Source organism: Berghia stephanieae, chromosome 13, assembly GCF_034508935.2.
Source record: "Berghia stephanieae isolate SIO BIC M18660-M18661 chromosome 13, UCSD_Bste_1.3, whole genome shotgun sequence".
In the NCBI taxonomy this organism is placed as follows: Eukaryota; Metazoa; Mollusca; class Gastropoda; order Nudibranchia; family Aeolidiidae; genus Berghia; species Berghia stephanieae.
This window is the reverse complement of record NC_088372.1, coordinates 22,052,902-22,077,087: the sequence shown is the minus strand read 5'-3', so window position 1 is coordinate 22,077,087 and position 24,186 is coordinate 22,052,902. Positions and strand designations below refer to the sequence as shown.

The 24,186-nt window shown below is 37.3% G+C and overlaps 1 protein-coding gene across 1 annotated transcript in view; it reads right to left on the bottom strand.

Moving 5' to 3' along the window:
• LOC144958997 (uncharacterized) overlaps positions 1-24,186 on the bottom strand; it is a 120,091-nt gene that overhangs the window by 57,684 nt on the left and 38,221 nt on the right. The window lies entirely within an intron of this gene.

The following is a 24,186-nucleotide window of genomic DNA, read 5'->3' as shown; positions in this document are numbered from 1 at the left end:
CCTCTTTGTTATTATGGAATAATATCATATGCTTCGACATCCGACTTTTAGATCATATCAGCGCTAACGATGGAAAGATTTAAAACAAGAGGGAGAGAGTATGTGTGTCGGGAGAGAAAGAGAGAGAGAGAGAGAGAGAGAGAGAGAGAGAGAGAGAGAGAGGGAGAATGGGATAGAGAGAGAGAGAGTGTGTGTGAGAGAGAGAGAGAGAGAGATAGATACGAGATAGATAGATAGATAGATAGATAGATAGATAGATAGATAGATAGATAGATAGATAGAGAGAGAGAGAGAGCACTAAATGAAAAAAAGCTAATTATATTGCCTAGAATATGACCGTGAAATCTCGAATTACACATTATTTCATTTGATCGATTTCGAAATCGTGGTTATCTGCATATCACTTATTGATATGAATGAGAGGACACTAAAATCGGTTAGGCGGTCAAATTATTTCCCCAGCTTATCGTTTTGGATGGAGAGAAGAGACGTAGACAGTTAAGACAGAGTAAGATACCACCCCGATTTCAAATGAATAAACATGCATGATTAAATAAATTTTATATGCGTACATTGATATCGTGCATATCGACGTTCTCACCACGATCATCGCGTTCCGACCGTTAACATGGTATATAGAATACTCTAGGACTTATAGTTTGACGTTATTTTTTAGGTTTGTGTAGCGTCCAGTGGGTTGTCGTTAGTAGACCTCAAGGAAAGGAGTTATTTCATTGGTTGAACTATTTAATACAATTCAAGATTTTTTTAATTTTGTGGCCAAAGACTTTTGACGTAATTTTTTGGTCAGTGTCAGACTATAAGTTAACGATGGCTACGTTCCAACTCCATCACCCCCTCCCTTTCCAGCAACCAGTCGGAAAAATGTCCAGCACATCTCGCCTTTCGAGGGTCCTTACTTGTACTAGCATTCTTAAACAATATCAGTCAATGTTTGTTAAGGCCAGGTGGTGCTCATACACACCTAAGTCGGATGCGGTAAGGTGTGTAAAGTGACTTATGATTGCAATTCAATGGGTAGAAAGCAGAAAGAACTAGACCAACGACGACGACGAGATGACAGGCAAACCTCTGACGATTCGATAACTACTCCGATTAAATAACCCGATTACACGCACGGCAAGTTAAAACGGGTACCTAATCTTTCAAGGGAATCGAATTACAACAGATCCTTCGAAATTAACCGATTACACACCTACCTACGACTAGTCGAGATCGATCACTAGAGCAATCTGACCCAACCAGTGCACTGATTAGGTCAGATATTATTGGCATCATTGACCATTGTCATCACTGTGCCGTACATTGACAAAACAATGTATGCTTTTTAAAATTATATTTTTTGGTTTGGTTTGGGTTTGTTTCGTTGTGTTTTGTTTTGTTTTTTGGTTCTGTTTTTGTTGGATTTTTTTTTTTGCTTTGTTTTTGTTTCTATGTTGTTGTTTTTTTAATTTATTATTTTTTTTGTTTTTATGTTTTTAAAAAATGTATTTATTTATTTTTTATTTATTTTTTTTATTTTGGGGGGGGGGGGGGGGGGGGGGTTGGCCCGAAAATTTTGGTATTTCAAATCGAATATCTGAAGCCCCAGATTTGAACATGTGACATGTAGATGATCACTTTTTCAGTCGATATTTGAAGTAAATTTTTTCTAACCAAAATGAAAAAAGTGTTTAGTGCATAATTGTAATGAGCCTTCACGAGTAAGAGTACAACACAACATTTCATCAAGGAAACAACCGAGAAAGCCTGAGTTTTAGGATCGTGAATTTGCCTACCAATATATTGACCATTCTGTTGTGATATCCTCATGGCTACGATCTGTCTTAACTGCTAGGGTATCCGCTTCTAAAAAACTGTCTCAATACTGAGCGCAAATGAGCGATACCACAAGATCATTACCTACTAAGAGTACTTACTCTACTTGTTGAAAAGCTGAAATGTTTGAATATAAATCCCGATTTGATTTCCTAGATTTTAGACTTTCTTTACGAGAGAGCACAATTTGTAGAAATTAATGGAAACAGCTCTAATAAAATAATTACTAATACAGGAGCCCCTCAAGGGTGTGTTCTCTCTCTCTCTTCGCCTCTTTACGGTTTACACAACTGACTGTACAAGTGACTTGGTCCCAATTTCAAAATTTGCTGACGACACTGCCCTTCAAGGGTTAATATTTAAAGATGATGAAACGGAATACAGATCTGAGATCGACAGATTTGTTGGTTGGTGTGAAGATAACTCCCTGATATTAAATGTAGGAAAAACCAAAGGAATAATTTTTGATTTTAGAAAGAACACAAATTCCATCAGTCCGCTCAAAATTAACAATCAAGCTGTTGAGCAAGTTTCGGTTTACAAATATTTAGGTATTTTAATTGACAATAAATTGTAGTGGCATTTACAAACCGATGTTGTCATCTCTAAATTGAACAAAAGACAGAATTTGATATAGACAAAACTTTATGCACCCTTTTTATAGATCCGTTTTGGAGACCGTTATTATTTTTTGTATTACAGCATGGTGTGGAAATGCCAGTATTTGCAACGTGAAGATAATTGATCAGATAATTGATAAAGCCAGGAGTTATACTCACCCAATTTCCAATGTGGAAGAACTGTTCAAGAGATTTTGTCTAAGTAAAATGGAGAAAGTTATGAAGAATGACAATCACTCCCTTCACAAATATAATAAGTTCTCCATGAGGAGCCGTCGCCTCATATCTATAAAAACAAAGACAACACGTCACCTTAATTCATTTTTGCCACATGGTGTTCGAATTTTTAACGCGCAACTGTGATTTAAATTAAATACTATTTTCTAAATATACACACACAAGCAGTTAATATATAAAGTGTCGCTATTGGTCCTTGGTTGTATATTTTTTACATTTTTGTGAATTTGCATATATATATATATATATATATATATATATATATATATATATATATATATATATATATATATATATATATATTATATATATATATTTATATGTGTGTGTGTGTGTGTGTGTGTGTGTATACATTGTCGCCATAGATTCTCAACTTTGTGTTTATACATTGTTGTTCATGCCACGTCTGTAAACGAATTTCCATTTTTTTGGATGAAAAAAGCATATTATTATTATTATTATTATTATTATTATTATTATTATTATTATTATTATTTATTATTATTATTATTATTATTATTATTATTATTATTATCATTATTATTATTATCATTATTATTATTATTATTATTATTATTATTATTATTATTATTATTATTATTATCAATATTATATATATATATATATATATATATATATATATATAATTATATATATATAGAGAGAGAGAGAGAGAGAGAGAGAGAGAGAGAGAGAGAGAGAGAGAGAGAGAGAGAGAGAGAGAGAGAGCATTGGACATGTACAAAAGGAGAACATAGAAAAACAGCCGGACTGCAACACTTAGAAGTTGTTATTAATAATAATATTATCATTACAATAATATTATAACAAATCTATCGAATGAAGACAAAGTAGACGATGACCACCACCACCACACAGACACAGTAGGGCAAGACCAGAGTGACCTGTCCAGCACATCAAGTCATAAGACTAAAGTTAATGTCTTCTTTTATCCTCGACCGGACACCAGATCTCACGTTTTTATGGGACAACCAGTGAGTCCTTGTTGCCAGGGATATGATAGAAGAATTATAGCATTCGTTTATTCTTCTCATTCCTTGGCGCAGTAGCCGATTACTTTAGGGATAGAAATGTAACGCGCGGGGGTACCGGGTTCGAGTCCCACTTTTTTCTCTCACATTTGCATTTTTCCTCGAGCAATATTCAATCAATATAGTCCTTCAGAGCCGTAGGACCCATGGAGCATATCCTGGTAAACTAACATTAAACCCCACTCCCCATCCCAATAGGCTTCGACAGTCGTGACGTCACTTCCCTCGCCATGACGCATAGTAACTTAGTTACTGGTTCTAAACTATCGGAACAACTTTAAGGACGCGCTTATGAAATACTTCTCCGACGAGCATAAAAGTGTATCCAGAGGAGATAAACATTAATTATAAATCTGATCATGTTTTGACTTTTATACGTTCTGATCTTTCCAATCAAAAAGAATATTTTTCGACTCCCACTTCTTCATTCTTTGGGTTTTGTTTGTTTGTTTGTTTGTTTACCAAATCTTCTATTTTCAACAACCTTCCAAATTCTGAATCTGGAAAAATTATTTCAGCTCAGTTTTGCACTTGAAAGAAAATACACAAAGTGTCACATGATAAGCATTTAAAGACTACTACTATCAACCCCGTAAAGTCGAGGCTGAATTTCTTACCTATTTTTAATTTATATATTCATATCTGCAGACTTACACGAAGTCCAGTTACATTTCAGTTACTGTTCTGGCGAGAATTCTCTTTAAGCCCCTGTCGCGCCCAGTCACTGCTCTCGTGTCAAAACGTCAAGGTTTCGTTAGATTGAAATAAAACTACCTGTTTGTGAAGAATAAAGCATATATAGAGAACTATTAGGTAAAACTTCTGTAATAACCACCTAAAAGCGGTCGAAATATTTAACTCAAATGGCAGAGATTTCAATGGGAATCAGAAGTCGTAACGTTACACCTTCATCTCTTCCGGTTCCAAACTAATTGGAAGTGTGTATCAGTCCTCGGAAGGACAAACAATGAATCGGTCTCATATTGAATCGTAATGTGGCATAACTATTTTAGTAGCAGGATGCACATGCAGATTCTTATGATTACGGGGTGTAAAAGATCGAGGAGGATAGATGACCTTTATTGGCGACCAGCATTTATTTAGGCAAAAAAATAAGATGCCATCACTGTAAAACCAGAAGATCAGTTACGTAATGTATGTATCCAGTCCGCCGTACGACTAGTTTCAAACTTCCAATCAATGAGATTGGAACCAGCATTTTGACGTCACATTATTGATCCCTATTCGTGCGCAAAAAGTATATCTGGTTCGAATTTAGTTAGGTGTGTGTGTGTGTGGGGGGGGGGGGGGGGGTCACCATTGTAGTAGTTGGGTAACCGGTCACCAAAGATTGATCTGGCAGGTTTGGTTTTTTAAAATTTTAATTGATGGATACATACATTGTCTTATATAAAAATGGTAAGAACGCTTCACCTCTCTGGTTAACAGAAGTAAATCGTAAATAGATCTGTAGCGGCAACAGCATTTCATTTATATATATATATATATATATATATATATATATATATATATATATATATATATATATATATATATATATATATATATATATGAGCCAAGGTCAAAAGGTGCCCGCCTGATACCAGTGTTAAGAAAATTTGATTTTTACTTAATTATGGGCTGTTTTCATTGGGTTAATGCTTGTAATCAATTGATAATATGAAGAAGAGATAAAATGAGATAGCTCAACATACTCTGTTCAACAGAATATGAAATAAACAACTTGAAAGTGAAATTTGAATGCTTAAAACGAGGTCAACGCATCACCTTTTTAGAAATCATGTAGAAATTAAATGTGATGTTTTACCCCCCTTGATTGAAATTTGACTAATAGTATAAAGTCAAAATTTACTTTTAAACGCAATTGCAGTATATTACATATCTGATTAAGTTTCATATAGAGTTCTTAAAAAGTTGGTGTTGCTTGTGACCTTTGGTGTCATCAAACACAGCACAATACTAAGACTCGACACGAAACTTTAAAGCTCATATTTAATGTTTATAAAATGTTTTATTATGAGAAAAAAGCATAGATTTACTATCTGAACTCAAATCTTGGAGTAAATGTATACCGTTTTGCCGATATTGAGGCTTATTGGTTTTGGTGTCATTTGTCACAAGCAACACGGCATGCGTGAACACGTGGAAGTTTGTTTCGTTAAATGGCGATTCGCAATTTTGATCCACCCTTCTTACCAGTCTTTGAAGTGCAGCACTTTCATTTGCCTTTCCAGCGTGGCTCCAGGCAGAAAAGGTAAGTTGAACTTTGGTGTCATCGCTATTTTACATTGTCACAAGCAACACTTGATATTGGATATCACAAAGTGACACCAAAAAAATTATGTTTTCAGCTGTTATTCTATTTACAAATATGATATTATGACACCTCACATAAGACTGTGATTTTGACACAATTAATTATTTCCTTGTAATTCTAATTTTTTATGTTTCAGGGTTGTATCAATCAAGAAAAAGACAAAACTCAAGCTTTTGACGAATCCAGATAAAAGAAGGGTTGTCAAGAAATTTGATTTGATTTACTATTAACACACTAAATTACTACAAACTAGCAGATTTGAGCAGTAGGGTGATGGTTACCGTATGGTTACATGAATTCATTACCATGGCTGATATTTATCTAGTGTTTGTGTGACTTCTGGTACTTTTTGTGACCATGGGAGGAAGAGAGAAGGGGACGTGGAGAAAAGGGAGGGGTAAAGATGGAATAAATAGGTATGAAAATGAGCACACACAAAAAAGTGACAAGATCATCATAAAGTTATGAACATTGGCATTATTACAGCAGGGTCTGTTAAAAACATCCACATAATAGAAATACTAGCAAATTTGGGAAATATCCAATTTTATAATAAAGGCATTCATATCGAGTTTCCCCTCATCCAAATCCTCGCAGAAGTCACTTGGTTTGGGGTTTTTTTTTCAATCACTGGATCTTTCTTGATAAACCAAAAAAAAAAGTTTTGATTACAGTAATTTGAATCAGACTTACAAATACGGTTGATCAAGCTGACTAATAGTTAGATTAATGGAATTTTTTATTATTGCAAACACTTAAGATTAGTCATATGAGTAACATTGCGGAAATTTGAAGCGTGCTCAACGATTCGACCAAGCACATGGCTGGGGAAATGATCGAATTAAAATATTTATATCTCTGTTCAGTGAAAATTAAAGGTTTACTTGTTTGTTTTGTTTTGTTTGTTTTGTTTTGTTTTTTTTTTTTGTGGAAAGGGAGGTGGGGGGGGGGTTTAAATCTTGATAAATTGACCATGGTCAGTTTCGGCCATTACCATCTTCTTGGAAGTAACAAGTTGACGTCACTAAGCTTTGTTGTTTTTGGCTAGCCATTTTTATGAGTAGTTCTCACTAAATTGTATCAATCAGACTATCAACGTTTAAGGTTACACACAGTTTATTGTGTTGATAGAATGCATCCGGCTGGCGAATGTTGTGAGATTTTTAACTAAACGCATATCATCAAAATGCCTGTCAGTCCACACGATATGATATCTCTCTCTCTCTCTCTCTCTCTCTCTCTCTCTCTCTCTCTCTCTCTCTCTCTCTCTCTCTCTCTCACACACACACACACACACACACTCGCTTTCCCCATACCAACAAATCAATCCTTTTGTAATGTTGAAAATTGTGAGCAATTTCAGCTCTATGTTTTAACTGTGGTCAATGATGTGTCGTGCCACAAAGGAAATAACCGTATCGAACGTCCTCATTTGACTATTTCCTTTTCATCGATCGCCGTTAGCCTTGGCAAGTCCACGACGACGGTTATTACTAAGCACACAAGGCTAAAAGTGTCATTTTCCTATATTTTCTCTCTCACGCTATGTGTGTACCTGGCTGGCTATAACGTGTTACTGATTTCAAAGATTGTTCACGTCCACATTTTTTTTTTTAAGCCTTAGGTCACAATGACCCAGCGAGGTCATTTCGGCGGAGACTGGCCTGAGATGGCTAGTGGACGGCGGGCGAGAGTAACACTACCTTTACTAAAAGGGAAGAGTAGGGAAAGGGTGGTACCTGAAAAATGTGGCCTTAACTAGTCGAGGGCAGTCTTGGATTGGAAACTGCGTGGAGTACAGAAAAGAGCGTGTCGCGGGGAGGAGTGAGGAGAAGGGATTGTAGGTAGAGAGAGAGAGAGAGAGAGAGAGAGAGAGAGAGAGAGAGAGAGAGAGAGAGAGAGAGAGAGAGAGTTGATGTATGAAGGGATAAATTATAACAGTAAAAATGATGAATGGGTGAATAATAGATAATGTTTTTTTGTTTGTTGCTTTAGGTCTCTTCCAACACAATTGAGGTTATATGAGAGACCGCTGAAACAAAAAAAAAACAAGCAATCTAACAAAAATAGTACAAATGTAAATCAAAATCATAACCTAAAGATATCATAAGCTAAATTATAAATAACCAAGAACAAACAGGCAGAAGATTTACAGAAAAAAAATCCCCTGTCAAAAATACAATCACAAACCAAAGAAGCAGGATAGGCTAGTAAAGAGAAGAAGAAACGACATCACTCTCGGATCGTATACCCATGCGAACATCATAGGTATATGATTCAAGGGTGATGCTCCCATCCAACCACCCGCAATAATAGATAATGGATGGATGGATTGGAGAATCATGGATGTAAGGAAAGGCACACCATTTTCATTACTAAAAAAAAATGGATTTTAAGAATAATAATAAAAAAAAATTGTCTAAATTAAAACATTTCTTGCTCATTTCACAAGATCATAAATGAATTTTTGATCAGAAAGAATTATGTATTGCCTTACTGAGGATCGGTCTTTTCCGCAGATACCTTCCACGGTGCCCGCTAGACGAAAGAAATAATTGGCCCTCGAAATCCTGAACATTATTCACAATGTTTGAACATAATTAAGTTCAAAATGTATAGATAGTATGCAGATGACGTCACTCAGGCCTTTGTTATTGTTTTTGCCATCCGCGTTTGTGAGTTGTTCTCACTAAGCTGTATTAACCAGACTATAAAAGTTCATGGTTACACAGAGTTTGTGTGTTGGTCCGTTATACTTCCGGATGGCAATGTTGTGAACTCCTTGGCCAAGCGCATTCTATCTATAGAGAATGGGCGATGATGGCGTCACTCGGTTATTTGTAATTGTTTTTAAACCGACAGTTGGATGACAAGTTCTCACTAAAACCCCTCGAACAGATAAAAAATTTGCGATTTATTTTGGTTGCTGAACATGTAAGTATTTCACTTAAAAGCACAGCATCAATAGGGAATAAAAGTCGTGACGTCACATCTACTTTTCCGGTACTAAATCCTTGGAAGTGTGTATGTTACCAGCCCTTCGAAGGACTAATAATGATAATTATGGTTACATATTGAATCGTGGCATAACTATTTTAGTAGCAGAATCTATAGATAGTATGCGCTTGGCTTAGAAGCTCACAACATTGCCACCCGGAAGTATAACGGACCAAGACACAAAACTATGTGTAACCTTAAACGTTTATAGTCTGGTTAATACAGTTAAGTGAGAATTGCTCATACCGTGGACGGCAAAAACATTAACAAAGACATGAGTGACGTCAACTTCATTCTATCTATAGGCACTCTGATGATTACGGGCGAAAAAGAGCGAGGATGAATGATCTTTATTGGCAACCAGTATTTAATTAGACTATAAAATAAGATGCCACCACTCTGGAACCAAAGAGTGGGTGACGTTGACGTCAATCGGCTCTTTGTAATTGTTTTTAAGCCGACAATTGAATGACACGTTCTCACTAAAACCCCTGGAACGGATCAAGGATTTTGCGATTAATTTTGCAGGCTGTACATGTAAGTATTTCACCTAAATGCATCGCAAGGTATGGATCCAGTCCTCCGAAGGACTGATTTCACATTTCTATTGAGATTGGAACCAGTGTTATGACATCGCACTTGTGTTCCCCGTCGTGATAAATTATGCCAACGTTCTGGATGCCAAGTGTAACAGGCTTATCTGACGCTAACCAAAAAATTACGTCAAAATAGATAGGACGAAGATCAGGTCACTCAGGTCTTTGTTATTGTTTTTTGCAATCCACATTTAAGAGTAATTCTCACTAAACTGTAATAACCAGACTATAAACGACCAAGTTACACATCGTTTTGTGTGTTGGTCTGTTATATTCCGGATGGCAATGTTGTGAGTTTCTTAGCCAAGCGAACACTATCTGTACAGGTAGAGAACTCCCTTCACACGCAAGGGGATCAAGATCGATCCCGGGTACAGTCGGAGATTTTTAAAAATTCTGACCCCCTCCCCCCTGCCTACCCAGCAGTGAATGGATAGCTGGTGTCCGTTTCATGCTAAAGAAACCGGGATAAACTCCGGCTCCGTGGGCCTTATGGGTCCGAAGGAATACTTTATAATTGATCTTCCGGTTCAGAGTGATGGCATGCTGGTCGTCAATAAAGATCATCCATCCTAGCTCTTTTAAATCCGTAATCAGAATCTACCTTATACATCCTTAAACTAAAATTATAGAGGTTTGTGGACCGCCTAGTGAGTTGTCTTTAGTAGATAATATAATTCTCGTGGATATAAATAAAGGATAGTTCACATTCTTTGACTTTTACTTTTCATAGATAATAGCTAAACAAAAAAAATAAGAGCTGCCTCGCACTATTGCGTTGTACTGCCCGAATTTGCGCATGGTGCATGGTTCTCCTGATGGTGAAAGTTGTTCAAGTTCAACGCACCCAGGAATGGGGGGCATTGTTAGGTGAAGGCTACCGACGAGACGCCCGGCGGACGAGCAGGATCTTTCTTTTTCAAATCAAATAACGGACATACGGCCAGTGCAAGTGGGGGAGGTAGAAAGGTAGGCCATGGGGGGAAGGGGGGGGGGGGGGTGGGAGAGAGAGAGAGAGAGAGAGAGAGAGAGAGAGAGAGAGAGAGGAGAGAGAGAGAGAGAGAGAGAGAGGAGGGGGGGGGGGATAATGTAAATTACGGTGTTTTGGTTTTTGTTATTTGTTTTGGGTTTTTTCCTTTAATTTTGTAGTGGGTTTTTTTTTCTTCTTGTTTTGTTTTGTTTCATTTTGTTTGTTTTTGTTTTGCTTTGGTTCTTGGGGTTTTCTTTTCTTTTTTTTTTTTTTCTTTTTTTTTTTTTTTTTTTGATTTTTTTGGGGACGGGGAGGGGGTTGTTTGTTCGCTTTTGTTTTGATCGACGTGTATAATTTTGCAGGTCTGACATCCGAAAGCATTATGGGCCTAGTTTAACATTGTTGTAATGGACAATATTTTGCGTCATTTCTTTAAGATTTCCATTACAATAATGAGCCCATAATGAACTGGATTATCGGACCTTCAAATAAGTCGGGTTTTGTATAAGTAACAAAATAACAATATTATATCAAAATAAGGCACTTGACTGGGCAAATAAAAATTAGTAAAGGGAGAGAGAGAGAGAGAGAGAGAGAGAGAGAGAGAGAGAGAGAGAGAGAGAGAGAGAGAGAGAGAGAGATCACAGGAGATGGCGTGTGTCAATATTATTCGGACAGCCTGGGACAAGTTGATATTGGTCTTCAAAATTAGTCCCCTGGGACAGCTGGATGCAATGTGACAATTTAAGGAGCCATCAACTTGAAAATAATTAGCTAATAATGAATCTCTATTCAAGATTTGTAGGTCTGACAGTCCTCAATATTATATTTGTGGTCCATGATGTGCCACTTCGTTGTTTTACAATGAGTGGAAGCAAATATAACGTGCGGCTATGTGGTTTTGTGGTATGACACTCGCTTTCGGATCGGAAGATCCTGGTCTCGAGCCTCGCGCATAGTTGTGTCCTTGGAAAAGACTCTTTACTCACATTCCCTCTCCGTATTCAGGGGTAAAATGAGTACCTGGCCATTAACAACGTTGCCTCTATCCGAAATAAAAATTGTAATATTGCCTAACAGGCGTCATGTCCCGTCCTAAATGTTAAGTGTTGCTGTTAACCAGGGACCCCTTTGTAAAGCGCTTTGAGCACGTTTAGTGGATATTGCGCTATATAAAAAGCTTTTTAAAAATTAAATAAATACACCATAAAATAATTCATTGAGTGAGTAGTGAATTAACATATCAATTGTTTAATCAATCGTGTTGAGAGGTAAGTGCTTTTTCGTCTAAGGACTCTTTCTATCAACCTATCTAATCTATTTGAATGTCTGTCGGTCAGTCTATCTATCTCTCTATATGTCTGCCTGTCTGTGTATCTGTCTAACTGCCTGCTTGTCTGTATGTCTATCTATCTATCTATTAAACTATCTACATACCTGATTCCGTTGATCGATATGTCTTAAAAATTGGCAGGCTATACTGTGTATACTGAGATGGCCGTATACATGGGATATTTTAATTCACCGAATGTCTTCTATTTTGAAAGCGACCATCAAAAAAAAATAAAAGGAAGTGATTTGAAACTCATAAAGTTCCGCAGAACACCTTTTATAAAGTAAAATTTAAAAGTCAATCACTTTGTAGGAAAACAACAGCAATACACATTCCAGTCACTCTGGTCGTAACTATGAAGCTTGATGATGATGATGATGATGATGATGATGATGATGATGATGATGATGATGATGATGATGATTATGATGATGATGATCATCATAATGATGAAGATGATTATGACGATGTAAAATACTAAACATAATGATGACATGAGAAGATGATAATGTTGATTACGATGATGTCAATGACAATGGCGATAATGGTTACATTGGTAATAGCCTTCAACAGTCGTGACATCACTTCCCTCGTAATGACGCATAGTAACTTAGCAACTGGTTCTAAACTATCGAAACACTGGCGGACGACCTTATGAAATACTTCTCCAACGAGCAAAAAAGTGTATCCAGAGGAGAAAAACATTATAAATCTGATCATGTTTTGACATTTATACATTCTCATCACATGACACGCGATAAAGTTCTAGCCAGCATGGAGAATAAAAAGTACCGATTTTCTTTGTTTAGAACAAAGCTGCTCGTTGCTGGGCGGACGTGACATCAGACTATTGAATCCTATTATGTGAACAACGATAATGGTGAGAACGACGATAGCGGTGTGATGTTATTACTGGTGGTAATGGCGATGATTTAGTGAAACCAGTCAATTTATAATAACAAAATAAATTGCATTTTACAAAATCAATCTACGATAAGCATGGTTATATACACTTCCAACTAAAACATCGCGGTCAGATCATAGCCGACACCGTCCGTTAGTTGACGAGTTGACGTACGAACTATGCAAAGTGGGCCGGCCCGAACTCATTGCGGCCAATAATTACGTAAGTATAATCTAGTGACTGATAGCGTGTCCACACTGACCAGTGTCCGGTGTCCTAATGTGTCCATGCTGGGTCATCCATTTTGCTGACACACCACATTATCGTAATGTACACGTTATAACATTATTATATCATTATTGTTATTATCAGGTATGCCCTACTTACAGTGGAGTGTGTATGTCGTATAAGGTCCGCGTGTATACATTTTGCTATGTAGTGAAGTGTAGTGTACGGTCGCACACACATACACCTCATCAAGCTACCTCGCCCCATTCACTGTGTCAAATGTCAAACCATTAGACTATGAATTTGTCATCTTATGTCCCTGTCTTATTCAGTATAATTTACATGCATAACATGCCTACAAATGACTGAGGCATCCCGTGAGAAAGTGGATGAAAACGGAGCTTGATTCGAGGCGGATATTGCAACGTGAGGCGGCGGACGAGTGTTCCACTCAGTGACATCTGTGTATATATAAAATAAGATGTCGATGGTTCCAATTATTCATCAAAGATGAATTATCCATCCTCTTTGTTATTATGGAATAATATCATATGCTTCGACATCCGACTTTTAGATCATATCAGCGCTAACGATGGAAAGATTTAAAACAAGAGGGAGAGAGTATGTGTGTCGGGAGAGAAAGAGAGAGAGAGAGAGAGAGAGAGAGAGAGGTAGAGAGAGAGAGGTGAGAGAATGGTAGAGAGAGAGAGAGTGTGTAGATGAGAGAGAGTAGTAGAGAAGATAGATAGAGATAGATAGATAGATAGATAGAGAGAGAGAGAGAGCACTAAATGAAAAAAAGCTAATTATATTGCCTAGAATATGACCGTGAAATCTCGAATTACACATTATTTCATTTGATCGATTTCGAAATCGTGGTTATCTGCATATCACTTATTGATATGAATGAGAGGACACTAAAATCGGTTAGGCGGTCAAATTATCTTCCCCAGCTCATCGTTTTGGATGGAGAGAAGAGACGTAGACAGTTAAGACAGAGTAAGATACCACCCCGATTTCAAATGAATAAACATGCATGATTAAATAAATTTTATATGCGTACATTGATATCGTGCATATCGACGTTCTCACCACGATCATCGCGTTCCGACCGTTAACATGGTATATAGAATACTCTAGGACTTATAGTTTGACGTTATTTTTTAGGTTTGTGTAGTGTCCAGTGGGTTGTCGTTAGTAGACCTCAAGGAAAGGAGTTATTTCATTGGTTGAACTATTTAATACAATTCAAGATTTTTTTAATTTTGTGGCCAAAGACTTTTGACGTAATTTTTTGGTCAGTGTCAGACTATAAGTTAACGATGGCTACGTTCCAACTCCATCACCCCCTCCCTTTCCAGCAACCAGTCGGAAAAATGTCCAGCACATCTCGCCTTTCGAGGGTCCTTACTTGTACTAGCATTCTTAAACAATATCAGTCAATGTTTGTTAAGGCCAGGTGGTGCTCATACACACCTAAGTCGGATGCGGTAAGGTGTGTAAAGTGACTTATGATTGCAATTCAATGGGTAGAAAGCAGAAAGAACTAGACCAACGACGACGACGAGATGACAGGCAAACCTCTGACGATTCGATAACTACTCCGATTAAATAACCCGATTACACGCACGGCAAGTTAAAACGGGTACCTAATCTTTCAAGGGAATCGAATTACAACAGATCCTTCGAAATTAACCGATTACACACCTACCTACGACTAGTCGAGATCGATCACTAGAGCAATCTGACCCAACCAGTGCACTGATTAGGTCAGATATTATTGGCATTATTGACCATTGTCATCACTGTGCCGTACATTGACAAAACAATGTATGCTTTTTAAAATTATATTTTTTGGTTTGGTTTGGGTTTGTTTCGTTGTGTTTTGTTTTGTTTTTTGGTTCTGTTTTTGTTGGATTTTTTTTTTGCTTTGTTTTTGTTTCTATGTTGTTGTTTTTTTAATTTATTATTTTTTTTTGTTTTTATGTTTTTAAAAAATGTATATATTTATTTTTTATTTATTTTTTTTATTTTGGGGGGGGGGGGGGGGGGGGGGGGGGGGGTTGGCCCGAAAATTTTGGTATTTCAAATCGAATATCTGAAGCCCCAGATTTGAACATGTGACATGTAGATGATCACTTTTTCAGTCGATATTTGAAGTAAATTTTTTCTAACCAAAATGAAAAAAGTGTTTAGTGCATAATTGTAATGAGCCTTCACGAGTAAGAGTACAACACAACATTTCATCAAGGAAACAACCGAGAAAGCCTGAGTTTTAGGATCGTGAATTTGCCTACCAATATATTGACCATTCTGTTGTGATATCCTCATGGCTACGATCTGTCTTAACTGCTAGGGTATCCGCTTCTAAAAACTGTCTCAATACTGAGCGCAAATGAGCGATACCACAAGATCATTACCTACTAAGAGTACTTACTCTACTTGTTGAAAAGCTGAAATGTTTGAATATAAATCCCGATTTGATTTCCTAGATTTTAGACTTTCTTTACGAGAGAGCACAATTTGTAGAAATTAATGGAAACAGCTCTAATAAAATAATTACTAATACAGGAGCCCCTCAAGGGTGTGTTCTCTCTCTCTCTTCGCCTCTTTACGGTTTACACAACTGACTGTACAAGTGACTTGGTCCCAATTTCAAAATTTGCTGACGACACTGCCCTTCAAGGGTTAATATTTAAAGATGATGAAACGGAATACAGATCTGAGATCGACAGATTTGTTGGTTGGTGTGAAGATAACTCCCTGATATTAAATGTAGGAAAAACCAAAGGAATAATTTTTGATTTTAGAAAAAACACAAATTCCATCAGTCCGCTCAAAATTAACAATCAAGCTGTTGAGCAAGTTTCGGTTTACAAATATTTAGGTATTTTAATTGACAATAAATTGTAGTGGCATTTACAAACCGATGTTGTCATCTCTAAATTGAACAAAAGACAGAATTTGATATAGACAAAACTTTATGCACCCTTTTTATAGATCCGTTTTGGAGACCGTTATTATTTTTTGTATTACAGCATGGTGTGGAAATGCCAGTATTTGCGAACGTGAAGATAATTGATCAGATAATTGATAAAGCCAGGAGTTATACTCACCAACCAATGTGGAAGAACTGTTCAAGAGATTTTGTCTAAGTAAAATGGAGAAAGTTATGAAGAATGACAATCACTCCCTTCACAAATATAATAAGTTCTCCATGAGGAGCCGTCGCCTCATATCTATAAAAACAAAGACAACACGTCACCTTAATTCATTTTTGCCACATGGTGTTCGAATTTTTAACGCGCAACTGTGATTTAAATTAAATACTATTTTCTAAATATACACACACAAGCAGTTAATATATAAAGTGTCGCTATTGGTCCTTGGTTGTATATTTTTTACATTTTTGTTTTAATTTATATATATATATATATATATATATATATATATATATATATATATTATATATATATATATATATATATTATATATTTATATGTGTGTGTGTGTGTGTGTGTGTGTGTGTATACATTGTCGCCATAGATTCTCAACTTTGTGTTTATACATTGTTGTTCATGCCACGTCTGTAAACGAATTTCCATTTTTTTGGATGAAAAAAGCATATTATTATTATTATTATTATTATTATTATTATTATTATTATTTATTATTATTATTATTATTATTATTATTATTATTATTATTATCATTATTATTATTATTATTATTATTATATCATATTATATATTATATATTAATTATAATATTATATATATATATATTATATATATATATATATATATAAGAGAGAGAGAGAGAGAGAGAGAGAGAGGAGAGAGAGAGAGAGAGAGAGAGAGAGAGAGAGCATTGGACATGTACAAAAGGAGAACATAGAAAAACAGCCGGACTGCAACACTTAGAAGTTGTTATTAATAATAATATTATCATTACAATAATATTATAAAAATCTATCGAATGAAGACAAAGTAGACGATGACCACCACCACCACACAGACACAGTAGGGCAAGACCAGAGTGACCTGTCCAGCACATCAAGTCATAAGACTAAAGTTAATGTCTTCTTTTATCCTCGACCGGACACCAGATCTCACGTTTTTATGGGACAACCAGTGAGTCCTTGTTGCCAGGGATATGATAGAAGAATTATAGCATTCGTTTATTCTTCTCATTCCTTGGCGCAGTAGCCGATTACTTTAGGGATAGAAATGTAACGCGCGGGGGTACCGGGTTCGAGTCCCACTTTTTTCTCTCACATTTGCATTTTTCCTCGAGCAATATTCAATCAATATAGTCCTTCAGAGCCGTAGGACCCATGGAGCATATCCTGGTAAACTAACATTAAACCCCACTCCCCATCCCAATAGGCTTCGACAGTCGTGACGTCACTTCCCTCGCCATGACGCATAGTAACTTAGTTACTGGTTCTAAACTATCGGAACAACTTTAAGGACGCGCTTATGAAATACTTCTCCGACGAGCATAAAAGTGTATCCAGAGGAGATAAACATTAATTATAAATCTGATCATGTTTTGACTTTTATACGTTCTGATCTTTCCAATCAAAAAGAATATTTTTCGACTCCCACTTCTTCATTCTTTGGGTTTTGTTTGTTTGTTTGTTTGTTTACCAAATCTTCTATTTTCAACAACCTTCCAAATTCTGAATCTGGAAAAATTATTTCAGCTCAGTTTTGCACTTGAAAGAAAATACACAAAGTGTCACATGATAAGCATTTAAAGACTACTACTATCAACCCCGTAAAGTCGAGGCTGAATTTCTTACCTATTTTTAATTTATATATTCATATCTGCAGACTTACACGAAGTCCAGTTACATTTCAGTTACTGTTCTGGCGAGAATTCTCTTTAAGCCCCTGTCGCGCCCAGTCACTGCTCTCGTGTCAAAACGTCAAGGTTTCGTTAGATTGAAATAAAACTACCTGTTTGTGAAGAATAAAGCATATATAGAGAACTATTAGGTAAAACTTCTGTAATAACCACCTAAAAGCGGTCGAAATATTTAACTCAAATGGCAGAGATTTCAATGGGAATCAGAAGTCGTAACGTTACACCTTCATCTCTTCCGGTTCCAAACTAATTGGAAGTGTGTATCAGTCCTCGGAAGGACAAACAATGAATCGGTCTCATATTGAATCGTAATGTGGCATAACTATTTTAGTAGCAGGATGCACATGCAGATTCTTATGATTACGGGGTGTAAAAGATCGAGGAGGATAGATGACCTTTATTGGCGACCAGCTTTATTTAGGCAAAAAAATAAGATGCCATCACTGTAAAACCAGAAGATCAGTTACGTAATGTATGTATCCAGTCCGCCGTACGACTAGTTTCAAACTTCCAATCAATGAGATTGGAACCAGCATTTTGACGTCACATTATTGATCCCTATTCGTGCGCAAAAAGTATATCTGGTTCGAATTTAGTTGGGTGTGTGTGTGTGTGGGGGGGGGGGGGGGGGGGGGGTCACCATTGTAGTAGTTGGGTAACCGGTCACCAAAGATTGATCTGGCAGGTTTGGTTTTTTAAAATTTTAATTGATGGATACATACATTGTCTTATATAAAAATGGTAAGAACGCTTCACCTCTCTGGTTAACAGAAGTAAATCGTAAATAGATCTGTAGCGGCAACAGCATTTCATTTATATATATATATATATATATATATATATATATATATATATATATATATATATATATATATATATATATATATTGCCAGAAGACAATAGAGAATAAAAAAAATTTTCGCGGCGGTGGTGGGGTTTGAACCTGCGACCTTTTTATTCTCTATTGTCTTCTGGCACTTTTCTACTCACTTCATATCTTGTTGTTACCAACATAAGTGCCTGCTCCACTCACTTTTCTGAATTAAAAATTCACCCCATACACCGGAGCATACTCAATGTCTCAATCGTTTCTATGTTATATGTTTGTGATGAGAATATTGGCTATTAAGCTTAACTGCTGGTCAAAATTACTTCGCGATGGTGGCGAACGAATCGGCGATCTCAAGAAGTGGGTGAGAGAGGGATCTAGAAATGACTTTGGGTTTGAAACGAATATTTTTGTGTTCGTGGATAGCTCACACGGTAGAGCCACGCTCTCACCTGCCAGGCGGAGTTGTCGTACCAATAAGGTCGCAGGTTCAAACCCCACCACCGCCGCGAAAAAATTTTTATTCTCTATTGTCTTCTGGCACTTTTCTACTCACTTCATATCTTGTTGTTACCAACATAAGTGCCTGCTCCACTCACTTTTCTGAATTAAAAATTCACCCCATACACCGGAGCATACTCAATGTCTCAATCGTTTCTATGTTATATGTTTGTGATGAGAATATTGGCTATTAAGCTTAACTGCTGGTCAAAATTACTTCGCGATGGTGGCGAACGAATCGGCGATCTCAAGAAGTGGGTGAGAGAGGGATCTAGAAATGACTTTGGGTTTGAAACGAATATTTTTGTGTTCGTGGATAGCTCACACGGTAGAGCCACGCTCTCACCTGCCAGGCGGAGTTGTCGTACCAATAAGGTCGCAGGTTCAAACCCCACCACCGCCGCGAAAAAATTTTTTATTCTCTATTGTCTTCTGGCACTTTTCTACTCACTTCATATCTTGTTGTTACCAACAAAAGTGCCTGCTCCACTCACTTTTCTGAATTAAAAATTCACCCATACACCGGAGCATACTCAATGTCTCAATCGTTTCTATGTTATATGTTTGTGATGAGAATATTGGCTATTAAGCTTAACTGCTGGTCAAAATTACTTCGCGATGGTGGCGAACGAATCGGCGATCTCAAGAAGTGGGTGAGAGAGGGATCTAGAAATGACTTTGGGTTTGAAACGAATATTTTTGTGTTCGTGGATAGCTCACACGGTAGAGCCACGCTCTCACCTGCCAGGCGGAGTTGTCGTACCAATAAGGTCGCAGGTTCAAACCCCACCACCGCCGCGAAAAAAATTTTTATTCTCTATTGTCTTCTGGCACTTTTCTACTCACTTCATATCTTGTTGTTACCAACATAAGTGCCTGCTCCACTCACTTTTCTGAATTAAAAATTCACCCCATACACCGGAGCATACTCAATGTCTCAATCGTTTCTATGTTATATGTTTGTGATGAGAATATTGGCTATTAAGCTTAACTGCTGGTCAAAATTACTTCGCGATGGTGGCGAACGAATCGGCGATCTCAAGAAGTGGGTGAGAGAGGGATCTAGAAATGACTTTGGGTTTGAAACGAATATTTTTGTGTTCGTGGATAGCTCACACGGTAGAGCCACGCTCTCACCTGCCAGGCGGAGTTGTCGTACCAATAAGGTCGCAGGTTCAAACCCCACCACCGCCGCGAAAAAATTTTTTATTCTCTATTGTCTTCTGGCACTTTTCTACTCACTTCATATCTTGTTGTTACCAACAAAAGTGCCTGCTCCACTCACTTTTCTGAATTAAAAATTCACCCCATACACCGGAGCATACTCAATGTCTCAATCGTTTCTATGTTATATGTTTGTGATGAGAATATTGGCTATTAAGCTTAACTGCTGGTCAAAATTACTTCGCGATGGTGGCGAACGAATCGGCGATCTCAAGAAGTGGGTGAGAGAGGGATCTAGAAATGACTTTGGGTTTGAAACGAATATTTTTGTGTTCGTGGATAGCTCACACGGTAGAGCCACGCTCTCACCTGCCAGGCGGAGTTGTCGTACCAATAAGGTCGCAGGTTCAAACCCCACCACCGCCGCGAAAAAATTTTTTATTCTCTATTGTCTTCTGGCACTTTTCTACTCACTTCATATCTTGTTGTTACCAACATAAGTGCCTGCTCCACTCACTTTTCTGAATTAAAAATTCACCCATACACCGGAGCATACTCAATGTCTCAATCGTTTCTATGTTATATGTTTGTGATGAGAATATTGGCTATTAAGCTTAACTGCTGGTCAAAATTACTTCGCGATGGTGGCGAACGAATCGGCGATCTCAAGAAGTGGGTGAGAGAGGGATCTAGAAATGACTTTGGGTTTGAAACGAATATTTTTGTGTTCGTGGATAGCTCACACGGTAGAGCCACGCTCTCACCTGCCAGGCGGAGTTGTCGTACCAATAAGGTCGCAGGTTCAAACCCCACCACCGCCGCGAAAAAATTTTTTATTCTCTATTGTCTTCTGGCACTTTTCTACTCACTTCATATCTTGTTGTTACCAACATAAGTGCCTGCTCCACTCACTTTTCTGAATTAAAATTCACCCCATACACCGGAGCATACTCAATGTCTCAATCGTTTCTATGTTATATGTTTGTGATGAGAATATTGGCTATTAAGCTTAACTGCTGGTCAAAATTACTTCGCGATGGTGGCGAACGAATCGGCGATCTCAAGAAGTGGGTGAGAGAGGGATCTAGAAATGACTTTGGGTTTGAAACGAATATTTTTGTGTTCGTGGATAGCTCACACGGTAGAGCCACGCTCTCACCTGCCAGGCGGAGTTGTCGTACCAATAAGGTCGCAGGTTCAAACCCACCACCGCCGCGAAAAAATTTTTTATTCTCTATTGTCTTCTGGCACTTTTCTACTCACTTCATATCTTGTTGTTATCAACATAAGTGCCTGCTCCACTCACTTTTCTGAATTAAAAATTCACCCCATACACCGGAGCATACTCAATGTTTCAATCGTTTCTATGTTATATGTTTGTGATGAGAATATTGGCTATTAAGCTTAACTGCTGGTCAAAATTACTTCGCGATGGTGGCGAACGAATCGGCGATCTCAAGAAGTGGGTGAGAGAGGGATCTAGAAATGACTTTGGGTTTGAAACGAATATTTTTGTGTTCGTGGATAGCTCACACGGTAGAGCCACGCTCTCACCTGCCAGGCGGAGTTGTCGTACCAATAAGGTCGCAGGTTCAAACCCCACCACCGCCGCGAAAAAAAATTTTTATTCTCTATTGTCTTCTGGCACTTTTCTACTCACTTCATATCTTGTTGTTACCAACATAAGTGCCTGCTCCACTCACTATCCTACAGACAACACTATCAATTATTCATACCAAAGGGGGGAAGTAGAATGGCCCGGGAAGGGAGGGGGGGGTAGACAACAGGTTCGAGCCCCATACGTGCAATATACTCAGTCATATAAACAGGCAGTCAGACAGACAGAGACATTAAGACACAGGTAGATAGACAGATGGATAGATGGGTGGATGGATGGATAGATAGAAAGATAGGTAGATAGATAGATTGATAACCATGACCTTCGTTATCTCGAAGGCTACCGACAGTCAAGTCAGACAGACAGACAGACAGATAGATAGATAGATAGATAGATAGATAGATAGATAGATAGATAGATAGTTAGATAGATAGATAGATAGATAGATAGATAGATAGATAGATAGATAGATAGATAGATAGATAGATAGATAGATAGATAGATAGATAGATAGATAGATAGATAGATAGATAGATAGATAGATAGATAGATAGATAGATAGATAGATAGATAGATAGATAGATAGATAGTTAGATAGATAGTTAGATAGTTAGATAGATAGATAGATAGATAGATAGATAGATAGATAGATAGGTAGATAGGTGATGGATGGATGGATGAGTAGTAGTAGTAGTAGTAGTAGTAGTAGTAGTAGTAGTAGTAGTAGTAGTAGTAGTAGTAGTAGTAGTAGTAGTAGGAGGAGGAGGAGCAGTAGTAGTAGCAGTAGTAGTAGTAGTAGTAGTAGTAGTAGTAGTAGTAGTAGTAGTAGTAGTAGTAGTAGTAGTAGTAGTAGTAGTAGTAGTAGTAGGAGGAGGAGGAGTAGTAGTAGTAGTAGTAGTAGTAGTAGTAGTAGTAGTAGTAGTAGTAGTAGTAGTAGTAGTAGGAGGAGGAGGAGGAGGAGGAGGAGGTGGAGGACTTCTCTCTAGAGTAATAATTAGATGATATTTGATTGTAGAAATTCTATTTTTATGCCTATGTATGACTTTATGGTCAACATCGGGTAAAACACAGCTAACCATGAACTAATCATACTCATGGGATCTCCGTCTGACCTTTCTTTGAGCCAATCATTTTTCAGACGCAAATAAACTTAAATGTTATTGTTTTAAGAGGTGTTAGAGTCACTTTTGTTCAAAAATTCGAATTTGCATTGCTTTGATTCTTGTTGGGTTATTTTGTTTGTTTGTCTTGGTTTGGTTTATGTTGGCTTTTGTTTTGTTTTTTTTGTTTTTATTTTTGTTTTTTGTTTTGTTTTTTGTTTGTTTTTTTTTTTTTTGTTTTTTGGGGGGGGAGGTAGTATAGTTTTGCTTTCTTCTTTTCTATGATTTTTGTTTGTTTTGAACATTTACAATACCTACTCATTCTCAGAACAAACTTCATACATATGCGTACAGTAATTCGACAGAGAGACTTGCTTGTTTGAAGAAGGATAAGACGTCCTAGACTAGACATAGCTGACATGAGGTCTAGAGATAGGGCGAGAAGGGGCCTCTTGATAAATGAATGTTTAGATGGGTGGATGGATAAAGAGAGGGCTATGAGATGGATGGATGGGATGGGATGGAGGGATGTATAGGATGGGATGAATGTATGAGTGATGAATGAATTAATGAATGGATGGATAGTGGTTGGATGGTCAGTTGGATGCATGGGAAGATGGGTGGGTGGATGGGTAGATGAATGGAGAGATGAATAGACACATCTTTAGTGATAGTGATAGATAAATAGCACAGGTGAACATAAATGTAATATAGACAAATGTTAATTAACTTGCTTATCTAGACCATACAATAAGACACTATATATTCACATATATATCACATATACACACGAGCGCGCGCGTGCGCACACACACACACACACACCCACACATAAAAAAATTAATTAAAATTTAGCTTTTATATAGAGCAATATCCACTAACGTGCTCAAAGCGCTTTTCAAGGGGTCCCTATTCAACAGCAACACTAAACATGTAAGACGGGACATGACGGCTGTTAGGCGATATTACAGTATTTTTTCGGACAGAG